The 11,517-nt window shown below is 37.6% G+C and overlaps 1 pseudogene; it reads right to left on the reverse strand.

The window, feature by feature from the left end:
• Positions 1-5,132: 5,132 nt before the first annotated feature.
• On the reverse strand, positions 5,133-7,021 carry LOC133043349 (splicing factor 45-like; annotated as a pseudogene).
• Between the last annotated feature and the right edge of the window lie 4,496 nt (positions 7,022-11,517).

Below are 11,517 nucleotides of genomic sequence, written 5' to 3' on the forward strand. Positions count from 1 at the left end.
TTCTGATAGTTTCTTGTACGTTTTCTATGTGTAGTATCTTGTCATCTGCAAACAGCGAGCGTTTTACTTCTTTTCCAATCTGTGTTCCTTCTATTTCTTTTTCTTCTCTGATTGCTTTAGCTAGGACATCCAAAGCTATGTTGAATGATAGTGGTGAGAGTGAACAGCCTTGACTCCCTGACCTTAGAGGGAGTGCTTGCAGTTTTCCACCATTGAGAATAGTGTTTTCTGTGAACTTATCATATATGGCCTTTTCTATGTTGAGGTTGTATCATTCTATGCCCATTTTTTTGAAGTGGTTTTTATCGTAAATGCATACTGAATTTTGTCAACGGCTTTTTCTGCATCTATTGAGGTGATCATATGGTTTTTATTTTTCAATTTGTTAATATGGTGTATCACATTGATTGATTTGTGTATATTGAAGAATCCTTGCATCCCTGGAATAAACCCAACTTGATCATGTGTATGAGCTTTTTAATGTGTTGTTGAACTCTGTTTGCTAGGACTTTGTTGAAGATTTTTACATCTATGTTAATCAGTGACATTGGCCTGTAGTTTTGTGTTTTGTATTGTCTTTGCTTAGTTTTGGTATCAGGGTGATTGTGGCGTCATACAGTGAGTTTGGAGGTGTTCCTTCCCCTATAATTTTTTGGAAGAGTTTCAGAAAAATAGGCATTGCCTTTTCTCTAATGGTTGCTAGAATTTCCCTGTGAAGCCATCTGGCCCCAGGCTTTTGTTTTTAGGGAGTTTTTGATCACAACTTCAATTTCAGTGTTTGTAATTGGTTTGTTCCTAATTTCTACTTCTTCCTGGTTCAGTCTTGGGAAGTTGAACTTTTTCTAAGAATCTATCCATTTCTTCTAGGTTGTCTATTTTATTAGCATATAGTTGCTCATAATATTCTCTTATGATCCTTTGTATTTATGTGTTGTCTGTTGTAACCTCTCCTTTTTCATTTCTCATTTTTTAAAATTTTTATCCTTTTTTTTTCTTGATGAGTCTGACTAAAGGTTTGTCAGTTTTGTTTATCATCTTGAAAAGCCAGCTTTTAGTTTTATTAATTTTTCCTATTATTTCCTTCATTTCTTTTTCTTTTATTTCTGCTCTGGTCTTTATGATTTCTTTCCTTCTGCTGACTTTAGCGTTTTTTTTGTTCTTCTTTTTACTCCTTCTTTAGATGCAGAGTTAGGTTGTCTATGTGATGCTTTTCCTGTTTCTTGAGGTAGGATTGTATTGCTATAAACTTCCCTCTTATAACTACTTTTGCTGAATTAAGTTTTGGGTCATCATGTTTTCTTTGTCATTTGTTTCTGGGGATCTTTTGATTTCCCTTCTTATTTCTTCAGTAATCTCTTCTTTATTTAGTCATGTATTGTTTAATCTCCATGAGTTAGTATTTTTTGCAGTTTTTTTTTCCCCTGTAGTTGATACTTAGTCTCAGAGTTGTAGTCTGAAAAGCTTCTTTATACAATTTCAATTTTCTTAAACTTACTGAGGCTTAATCTGTGGCCCAGGATGTAGTGTATCCTCGAGAATGTTCCTTGTGGGCTTGAGAGGAAAGTGTATTCTTCTGCATTTGGATGTAAAGTACTGAAGATACAAATTAGGTCCATTTTGTCTAATGATTCATATAAGGTTTGTGTTTCCTTGATGATTCTCTGTTTTGGTGATCTGTCCATCAGTGTAATTTGGGTAGTAAAGTCCCCTACTATTATTGTGATGCTGTCAATTTCCCCTATTATGCCTGTTATTGTTTGCCTTATGTATTGAGGTGCTCTATGTTTGAGGCATAAATATTTATAATTGTTACATCTTCCTCTTGGATTGATCCTTTGAACATTATGTAGTGTCCTTCTTTGTCTCTTAAAATATTCTTTATTTTAAAATCTATTTTGTCTGAAATAAGGACTGCCACTCCAGCTTTCTTTTGGTTTCCATTCACATGGAATATCTTTTCCCATCATTTTACTTTCAGTCTGTTTATGTCTCTTGGTCTGAGGTGGGTCTCTTGTAGTCAGCATGTATATGTGTCTTGTTTTTGTATCCATTCAGTTAGTCTGTACCTTTTGGTTGGTGCATTTAATCTGTTTACATTTAAAGTAATTATTGATTTATATGTCCCTATCGGCATTTTCTTAATTGTTTTGTATTTGTTTTTGTAGGTCTTTCCTTTCTCTAATGTTTATTAGCTATGTAAGTTCCTTAAGTATTTGTTGTAAGGCTGGTTCAGTGGTGCTAAATTCTCTTAACTTTTGCTTGTCTGTAAAGCTTTTGATTTCTCCATCAATTTTGAGTGAGATCTTTGTAGGGTATAGTAATCTTGGTTGTAGATTGTTTTCTTTAAGTATTTTAAATATATCCTGGCATTCCCTTTGGCCTGCAGAGTTTCTGCTGAAAGATATGCTTTTAATCATATGGGTTTCCCCTTGTATGTTACTTGTTGCTTTCCCTTGCTGCTTTTAATATTCTTTGTATTTAATCTCTGTTAGCTTGATTAATATGTGTCTTGATGTGTTTCTCCTTGGGCTTATCCTGTAAGTGACTCTCTATGCTTCTTGGATTTGATTAACTATATCCTTTCCCATGTTGGGGAAGTTTTCAACTACGATTTCTTCAAAAATTTTCTCAGCGCCTTTTTCTTCCTCTGTGACCCCTATAACGAAAATTTTGGTGCATTTAACATTGTTCCAAAAGTCTCTCAGGCTATCCTCAATTCTTTTCGTTTTTTTTTCTTTATTCTGCTTTCAGCAGTTATTTCCACCATTCTATCTTCTGGCTCACTTATTCATTCTTCTGTCTCAATTATTCTGCTATTGGTTGCTTCTAGAATATTTTTAATTTCAGTAATTTTGTTATTCCTCTCTGCTTATTCTTTCTTTCATCTATGTCATTGGTGATTTTATTAATTGTGTGAGTTGTGTATTTCACTTTACCCATTCTATTTTTAAAGTCCTTGGAACATCTTTACTATCATTTTTGAATTCTCTTACAGGTAGATTACTTACTTTCTCTTTATTTATTTGGTCTTATGAATTTATACCTTGTTCTTTCATTTGTGTTGTATTTCTCTATCTTTTAATTCTGCACCCCCCCCACCCCCCAACATGCTCTGCTTGAAGTCTCCTTTTTCCAGGCTTTAGGGTTGTATTCCTTCTTCCTTTTGATTTTTGCCCTTGGAAGCAAAGGTTGGTTGAGTGGTTTCTGTTGACTTCTTGTTAGGGGTGACTTGTGTCTGTGTTCTAGTGGAAGGAGATCAAGTATGTAATTACAGAAATAATAGGACATATACACACATTTCCACACACAGTTATAACCAAAGTATTCTAAAGAAAAAAGTATGGGAGATTGACTTGGGTGAACAAGGGAAACCAAAAGTGAGCTAGCTACTGCTCAATCAGGAAAACTGAGCCTGAGCAGAGTGCCAATGGGCAATATAACAAACAGAGCTCAACAATTTAACTTACATGATGAAAAAGAAAGAGTGAAGGAAAAGATGGAAAAGAAAGAGAGGGGAAAAAAAAGAGAAGGGAGATAAAAAGAAGGGGTGGAAAAGAGGGTAAAAAAATAGAACAGAAAAATCAGAAAAGCAAAGATAAATAGATATATGCAAAAAAGATTTATACATATTCAGGAATAGCTTTAGCCAGTAAAGAACTATAAGAAAAGCAGTCAAATATATAAAAAACAAAGTCAAAAAAATCACAGAAAAGGGTGAATCAGAAAAAAAAAAAAGAAAAAATCTTAAAGAGAATTTTTTTTTTTTTAAGAAGAAAAACAAAGAGGAAAACTCCAGAGCACCACAAAAGACTAATGTGAAGGTAGAAATCTGTAGGAGGAATAAACAGCATTATTTATAAGGAAAATAAAATTCTTTTCTCAAGGTCATAATTCTTCTTGGTTGTGGAGTCTGCCCCCGTGGATGAGGTTGGATTAGCATCCTGTGATATTTTCCTGGTTTGGGGAGCTTGTGACTGTGTTCTTGGTTGGTGGAGTTGGATCTCATCTCTCTGAAGGGCATTGCAGTGTTCAGTAGCAGGTTTTGGGATGTCCATGGGTTTAGCATGTCTCTGGGGAGTCCTTCTGGCTTTGGCAGTGTTAGACACCTCTATTCCTGCAGCTGCATCAAAGCCGCCCGCTCAGCATATCTTCATTGCCACCAGCCCCCTACTTGTCCCTGGAATCTTTGCTGGTGCTTCTGTTCCCCGGTCCCACCTTGCACTGCAGGCCAAAACCTGCTAGGTAGAGGCTTATGTGGATCTTTTCTTTTCTCCCCGATACTGCCCTCAACATTGTGGAGGCTTTTGTGGGCTTCCCTCAGCCCCCCGAGCCCACCCTCTGTGTTGCAAGGCTTGTGTTCACTTGTCCCGGCTCCCCAGGCCCACCCTTTATGTCATGGGGCTTATGTGCACTTATTTAGGCTCACGGCCCCCACCCCAGCCCGCCCCCTCATGCCATGAGGTTTGTGTGCGCTGGAGAGGTTTGTATGCCACGCCTCTCTCGGCACCCTGGTCACGCCCTCTGCACCACGGGGCTTCTGTGGGCCTTTCTTGGTTCCCCAAACCCACTGTCTGGGGCAGGGGGCACAGTCTGTGAGCTGTTTATGGGCTGAGAAGTGCAGCTTTCTCTGTTCTCTGCCCTCCAAGTCCCTGCTTTGCCTAGTTTTCCAAGATTCTGCAGCTCCCCCTTTGGCCCACCTATGAGGGAGTTTCCTAGTACACCAGGAACTCTTCCTGCTTCATGATTCCTCCCTCCCTTCAGGGCACCATCTGGATGGGAACCGTCTAGAAGTTCTCCATCTTTTTCCTTTTTATGTCTCCATCCGCTCTCCTACTTCATTCCAGGGAGCATAGCCTACCCCTCTGGAGGCCTGGGGTCTTCTGCTGTCACCTAGAGGTTGCTTTGTATGAGTTGTTCTATATCTTGATGAGTTTTTGATGTGTTGTGAGGAGGCTGGCAATATCCCCGTCTTACTCCTCTGCCGTCTTCTGCTCTCCTCTCATCATGCTTTTTATGTCTGTTTCTGGGTGATTAGTGATGTTGAACATAGCCATATTGACTATATATATATATATATATATGTGTGTGTGTGTGTGTGTGTGTGTGTGTGTGTGTGTGTGTGTTTTAGAAGGATTTTTATGCTATATTAAAAAAACACAAAATAAAAAAAAGAATCAGTCAACATATGTCTTAGAAGTCCTTCCCTGTGCCCACAGCTATGAAGGCTTCCTGTTACCTTGTTCTCCTCTGCTCAGTCTGCAGCTCACTGAAGGATCACTGAAGATGACTCAGGCTCTAGTTTTTAAAATCAAACTTGTTCTACCAAATCCAAGGCCCTGAATCTATCTAAATTGTAGAAACATGTTTTGAGCACCTGTCCACCAAAATACTTCCCATTCAGATCACCAACAGACTCAACCCTCTGGAATTCTAAAAATATTCAGACTGCTTCATCATTAAGTGTCAAGACCGGCTCGACAAGCATGGTTTCCAAAGCGTGATACGGCAAGAGAATAAGAAACAAGACACAAGAATTCAGAGAAAAGCGAGGATCAGGGGACCAACACTGCTCCGAGGTGAAGGTGCTGAAACTGAATCCAAGCCAGCTTTATTATACTTTATTATACTTTCAGTCGTGAATGAAACTATAACTCATGTGGCCTTCAGGGCCAAAGAACAAAATGATCATTAACCATTGAGTAATTAGGAAAAAGTAATCAATAACAAATCAATAACTAAGACTAATATTCTTATCTATAGATTTTCCACCAGATACGTAAAACATGTGGCTCTGAGATGCGAGTTGAGAAACAGTCTGGGGTCGGTTTTCCAACCCCAGGATCATATCTTGTTTTTGAGATTATGAACTGTTTCCTCTTGACTTGTTCCAAGAGTCTCATGCCTTATAGCACCCAGTTTATCAATAATTATAAATTTATTTTGCAGCCCTTGCAGGGGCCTGCTTTTCTTTTATTCTTCCTGTCTCCTACAATCAAGGGTACTGGGAATTTCAAATATCACATTTTCCAACTTTGCCACATTTTTCACACTCTTCCTTGATTTCAACTTCCAAGTCTTCATCCACCTCTCCTACACAAATCATGTTCTTGAGTGGGACCACTTTGGTAGGGCACAAGTATTTTAGTTAATGGATTTAAATCTAACTTCTTGGCTGAATCTTTCTTGATGGTGTCAGGCATATGATCTTGCCATGCCTCCCCCCACCTCCCACTTTCTGGTCTCCACTGACAGTGTGATGCTCAGGCCCTACTGGTGCTTCCTAAGACTGTGGCCTTCCCAGAAGCTGAAATTCTGCATGATTTTATATGCTACCCTACCCCCATGTTGGTGAGGAAGGAGTTGCTAAGGCTGAATGGGGATCTGAGTTTGTCTTGTTCCTTGTACACAGTGGGAGGAATAGCATCTTTGGAAGACTGTGAGAGAGGTCTTGAATCCTCTTCATGGGGAAGTCTCAGGGTAACTCTTTGTCCTTCTCAATAAGAGAAGTGGATGGTGTGATGGCAGCTCCACCCATCTTGCTCCTCTCTTGGTCATAACCTTCATCAGAATCTGGTTCTGGTCACCTAGAAAACCTACTAGCTTCATGCCTGTCTTTACATTTCTTTTCTCTCTCTTCTATTTCCTTCTGTCTTTCCAGCTCTCACTGTATCTGTTGCTCCTCTCTTTGGTGCTTCACTGCTTTCTCATAATCGTTAGGAAAGCTGGGCTCATATTCATCAGATAAGAGGATCAAACCTTCTGCAGAAAACAACCTGGGAACAAGGTTCTTGAGTCCCGTGGCTAAGTGCAGAGGGGGATCTGCTGCTCATCTGAAGAATCACCTTGCTTCAGATTGATTACTGAACCTAAGACTGTACTTTATATATGTCCTCTGGGTCTTGGTCTGAGTGAGAGCTGCCTTCTTCATCTGGAGCTGAGACTGCAGAAATTTGAACGTTTTGGACCAGCCTTATGTGTTTGCGTCACTGGTCTTCACTCCCAGGTCATTGTACAGAGACATCTTTGCACTTTAATGACTGCCCGCCTGGGTGATGCTTCTGAGCCATGGCTGCACACCTGGGCTGGAGCTCTGGGGACATGGCAGGCTGGGTGCCGGACTGTTTTTTAAATTAAATTGTTCATTTTTTAATATTTGCTTGTATAATTTTAAAATATATTTTGAATGTTAACCTCTTATCAGACAAGTCATTTGCAAATATCTTCTTCCATCCAATAGGTTGCCTTTTAGTTTTGTTAAAGGTTTCCTTTGCTGTGAAAATGTTTTCACATTTGATTAGGTCCCATTTATTTGTGTTTTTGTTCTCTTGCCTAAGGAGACAGAGTACCTCAAAATTATGACTAAAACTGATGTCAAAGAGCATACTGCCCATATTTTATTCTAGGAGTTTTATGGTTACAGGTCTTACCCTTAGTTCTTTAATCCATTTTATTTTTGTACCCAGTGTGAGAAAATGGTCTAGTTTCATTCTTTTACATGTAGCTGTCTAGTTTTCCTAGCACAGTTATTGAAGAGACTGTGTTTTCTCCATTGTATACTTTTGCCTTTTTTACCTCGGGTGCATGAGTTTATTTCTGGGCTCCCCACTCTGTTCTTCTGATTTATGTGTCCACTTTTGTGCTAGTACTATACTGTTTTGCTTACTGTAGCTTTGTAGTATAGTCTTAAGCCAGGGAGCCTGATACCTCTAGCTTTTTTATTTTTTCCTCAAGGTTGCTTTTGCTATTCAGGGTATTTTGTTATGCCATATAATTTTAAGATTATTTGTTCTAGTTCTGTAAAAAAATATGGGTATTTGGATAGAAATTGCACTGAAGCTGTAGATTGCCTAGTTAAACAATATTAATTCTCCCAATTTATGAACATAGGATATTTATCTATTTGCATTGTCTTGAATTTCCTTCATCAGTATTTTCTAGTTTTCAGAGTATAGGTCTTTCACCTCCGTAGTTAGCCTCTTTAGTTATCCTAGGTATTTTATTCCTCTTGATTTAGTTGTAAGTGACATTATTTTCTTGATTTCTCCTTCTGGTAGTTAATTATTAGTGTATAGAGAAGCAATAAATTTCTGTATATTAATCTCATATCCTGAAAAACTTATCCTTACCTGGAGAATTGCATGGACAGAGGAGCCTCGTGGGTTACAGTCCATGGGGTTGTGAAGAGTCAGACATGACTGAGCAACTAACACCAAAAATAGCCAATTAACAAAAAATATCACGACAGTTTCAGGTTCTATATATAGTGTAATATCATCTGCAAACAGTGAGCTTTTTTCCATTTTGCTTAAAACATTTTTTTTTAAATTGTCTGATTGTTGTGACTAGGACTTTCAATTACATATTGAATAAAAGCAGTCAAATTGGGCTTATTTGTCTTGTTCCTGATCTTTCAGAAAATACTTTGTTTTTCATGATTAAATATGATGTTAGATATGGATTTGTCATAAATGACCTTTATTATGTTGAGATTGTTGTTGTTGTTCAGTCACTCAGTCATGTCTGACTCTGCGGTCACATGGACTGCAGCACGTCAGGATTCCTGTCCTTCACTGTCTCCCAGAGTTTGCTCAAATGCATGCCCATTGAGTCAGTGATGCCATCTAAGGTTCACTAGTTTGATCTCCTTGCTGTCCAAGGGACTCTCAAGAGTCTTCTCTAGCACCACAGTTTGAAAACATCAATTCTTCAACTATCAGCCTTCTTTATGGTCCAACTCTCACATCTGTACATGACTACTGGAAAAACTATAACTTTGACTATATGGACCTTTGTTGGCTAAGTGATGTCTCTGGTTTGCCTTAGCTTTTCTTCCAAGGAGCAAGTATCTTTGAATTTTGTGGCTCCAGTCACCATCTACAGTGATTTTTGGAGCCCAAGAAAATAAAGTCTGTCACTGTTATCATTTTTTTCCCCATATATTTGCCATGATGTGATGGGACTGGATGCCATGATTTTAGTGATTTGAATGTTAAATTTTCAGCCAGCCTTTTCACTCTCCTCTTTCACCTTCATCAAGAGGTTCTTTAGTTCTTCCTCACTTTTTGCTACTAGGGTGGTGTCATCTGTATATCTGAAGTTATTGATATTTCTCTGCACAAACTTCATTCCAGTTTGTGATTCATCCAGCCTAGCATTTTGCATGATGTACTCTGCATATAAGTTAAATAAGCAGGGTGACAATATATAGCCTTGACATACTCCGTTCTCGATTTGGAACCAGTCTGTTGTTCCTTGTCCAGTTCTAACTGTTGCTTCTTGACCTGTATATAGGTTTCTCAGGAGCCAGGTAAAGTGGTCTGGTATTACCATCTCTTGAAGAATTTTCCACAGTTTGTCATGATCCACACAGTCAAAGGTTTTAGCATAGTCAATGAAGCAGAAGTAGACGTTTTCCTGTTCTTTTGCTTTTTCTATGATCCAACAAATGTTGGCAATTTGATCTCTGATTCCTCTGCCTATTTAAAATCCAGTTTATATATCTGGAAGTTCTTTTTTCACATAGTGTTGAAGCCTAGCTTGAAGGGTTTTCTGCATTACATTGCTAGCATGTGAAATGAGCACAACTGTGTGGTAGTTTGAACATTCTTTGCCATTCCTCTTCTTTAGGGTTGGAATTAAAGTTAACTTTTTCCAGTCCTGTGGCCATTGCTGAGATTTCCAAATTTGCTGACATATTGAGTGAAACATTTTAACAGGTTCATCTTTTAGGATTTGAAATAGCTCAGCTGGAATTCCACCACCTCCACTAACTTTGTTCATAGTAATGTTTCTGAAGGTCCACTTGACTTCAGAATCCAGGATACCTGGCTCTAGGTGAGTGACCATACCATTTATGTTATCTGCATTATCAAGACTTTAAAAAAAACAAAAACAAAAACAGTTCTTCCATGTTTTAATCTCTTTTGCATCTTAATCTCTTCTGCATCTGTTAGGTCCTTGCTGTTTCTGTCCTTTACTGTGCCCATCTTTGCATGAAATATTTGCTTGATATCTCTAATTTTCATGAAGAGATCTTAGTCTTTCCCATTCTATTGTTTTCCTGCTTCTTCGGTGTTAGTAACTGGGGCATAGACTTGGATTACTGTGATGTTGAATAGTTTGCCTTGGTAACAAACCGACATCATTCTGTCATTTTTGAGACTGCAACCAAGTATTGCATTTCAGACTTTTTGTTGACTATGAGGGCTACTCCATTTCTTCCACTGGATTCTTGCCCACAGTAGTTGATATAATTGTCATCTGAATTAAGTTCATCCTTTCCCATCCATTTTAGTTCACTGATTCCTAAAATATTGATCTTCACTCTTGCCATCTCCTGTTTGACCACACCCAATTTACCTTGATTCATGGACCTAACATTCCAGGTTACTATACAATATTTTTTTTTTTTTTTTTTTTTTACAGCATCGGACTTTACTTACACAACTAGATACATCTGCAAATGGGCATCGTTTCTGCCTTGGTTCAACCTCTTCATTCTTTCTGGAGCTATTTTTCTGCTCTTTCCTCAACATATGTTTAGATATGGCCCCTTAATACAAGCTTTGTTGAATTTTTATCATAAATGCATGTTACATTTTGTCAAATACTTTTTTGCATCTGTTGAGGTAATCAGGTGAATTTTATTCTGTCATGTTGATTGATATGGATATTGAATAATCCTTATATCCCTGAAATAAATTCCACTTTATCATGATGTATGATCCTTTTTAAGTATGGTTGAATTTTGTCTGTTACTATTTCATTGAGGAATTTTGTGAGTGTTAGTCAGAGTTGTTGGCTTTTAATTTTCTTTTATTGTAGTTTCTTTGTCTGTTTTTGGCATCAGGGTAATACTGACCATAGTAGAATACCTTTGGAAGTATTCCAGTTCCTTCAGGCTTTTGCAGAACTTTGAGAAGAATGGGTATGAACTCTTTTGTAAATATTTGGTAAAATTCTTCTGTGAAGTCTTACTGTCCTGGACTTTTTTGTTGGGATTTTTTTGATTACTGCTTCAGTTTAATGCTAGTATTCAGTACATTCAGTTTTTCTATTTCTTCCTGACAAAGTCTTGGACAAGTGTATGCTTCTGGCAATTTATCCATTGCTTCTAAATTAAACCAATTTGTTATCATATAACTGTTCATAGTAATCTCATAATTATTTGTATTTCTGTGATATTGGTTGTAACTTTTTTCATTTCTAATTATGTTTATTTGGACCCTCTTTCTTTCTTAATGTGTCTTCCTGAAGGTTTATTGATTTTGTTTATATTTTCAAATAATAAACTTTTAGTTCTACTGATTTTTTTGTTTGTTATTGGTCTCTATTTTATTTTCTTCTTCTCATTATTTCTTTTCTTCTGCTGATTTTAGGCTTTTTTTTTTTTTTAATAATTCCATTAGATGGAAAGGATTTGAGATATTTCTTGTCTGTTTAGGTGAGCCTATATCTGTATAAACTTCCCTCTTAGAACAGCTTTTGCTATATTCCATAGATTTTGGAAAAACTTGT

The sequence above is a fragment of the Dama dama genome, chromosome 1 (assembly GCF_033118175.1).
Source record: "Dama dama isolate Ldn47 chromosome 1, ASM3311817v1, whole genome shotgun sequence".
Taxonomy (NCBI): Eukaryota; Metazoa; Chordata; class Mammalia; order Artiodactyla; family Cervidae; genus Dama; species Dama dama.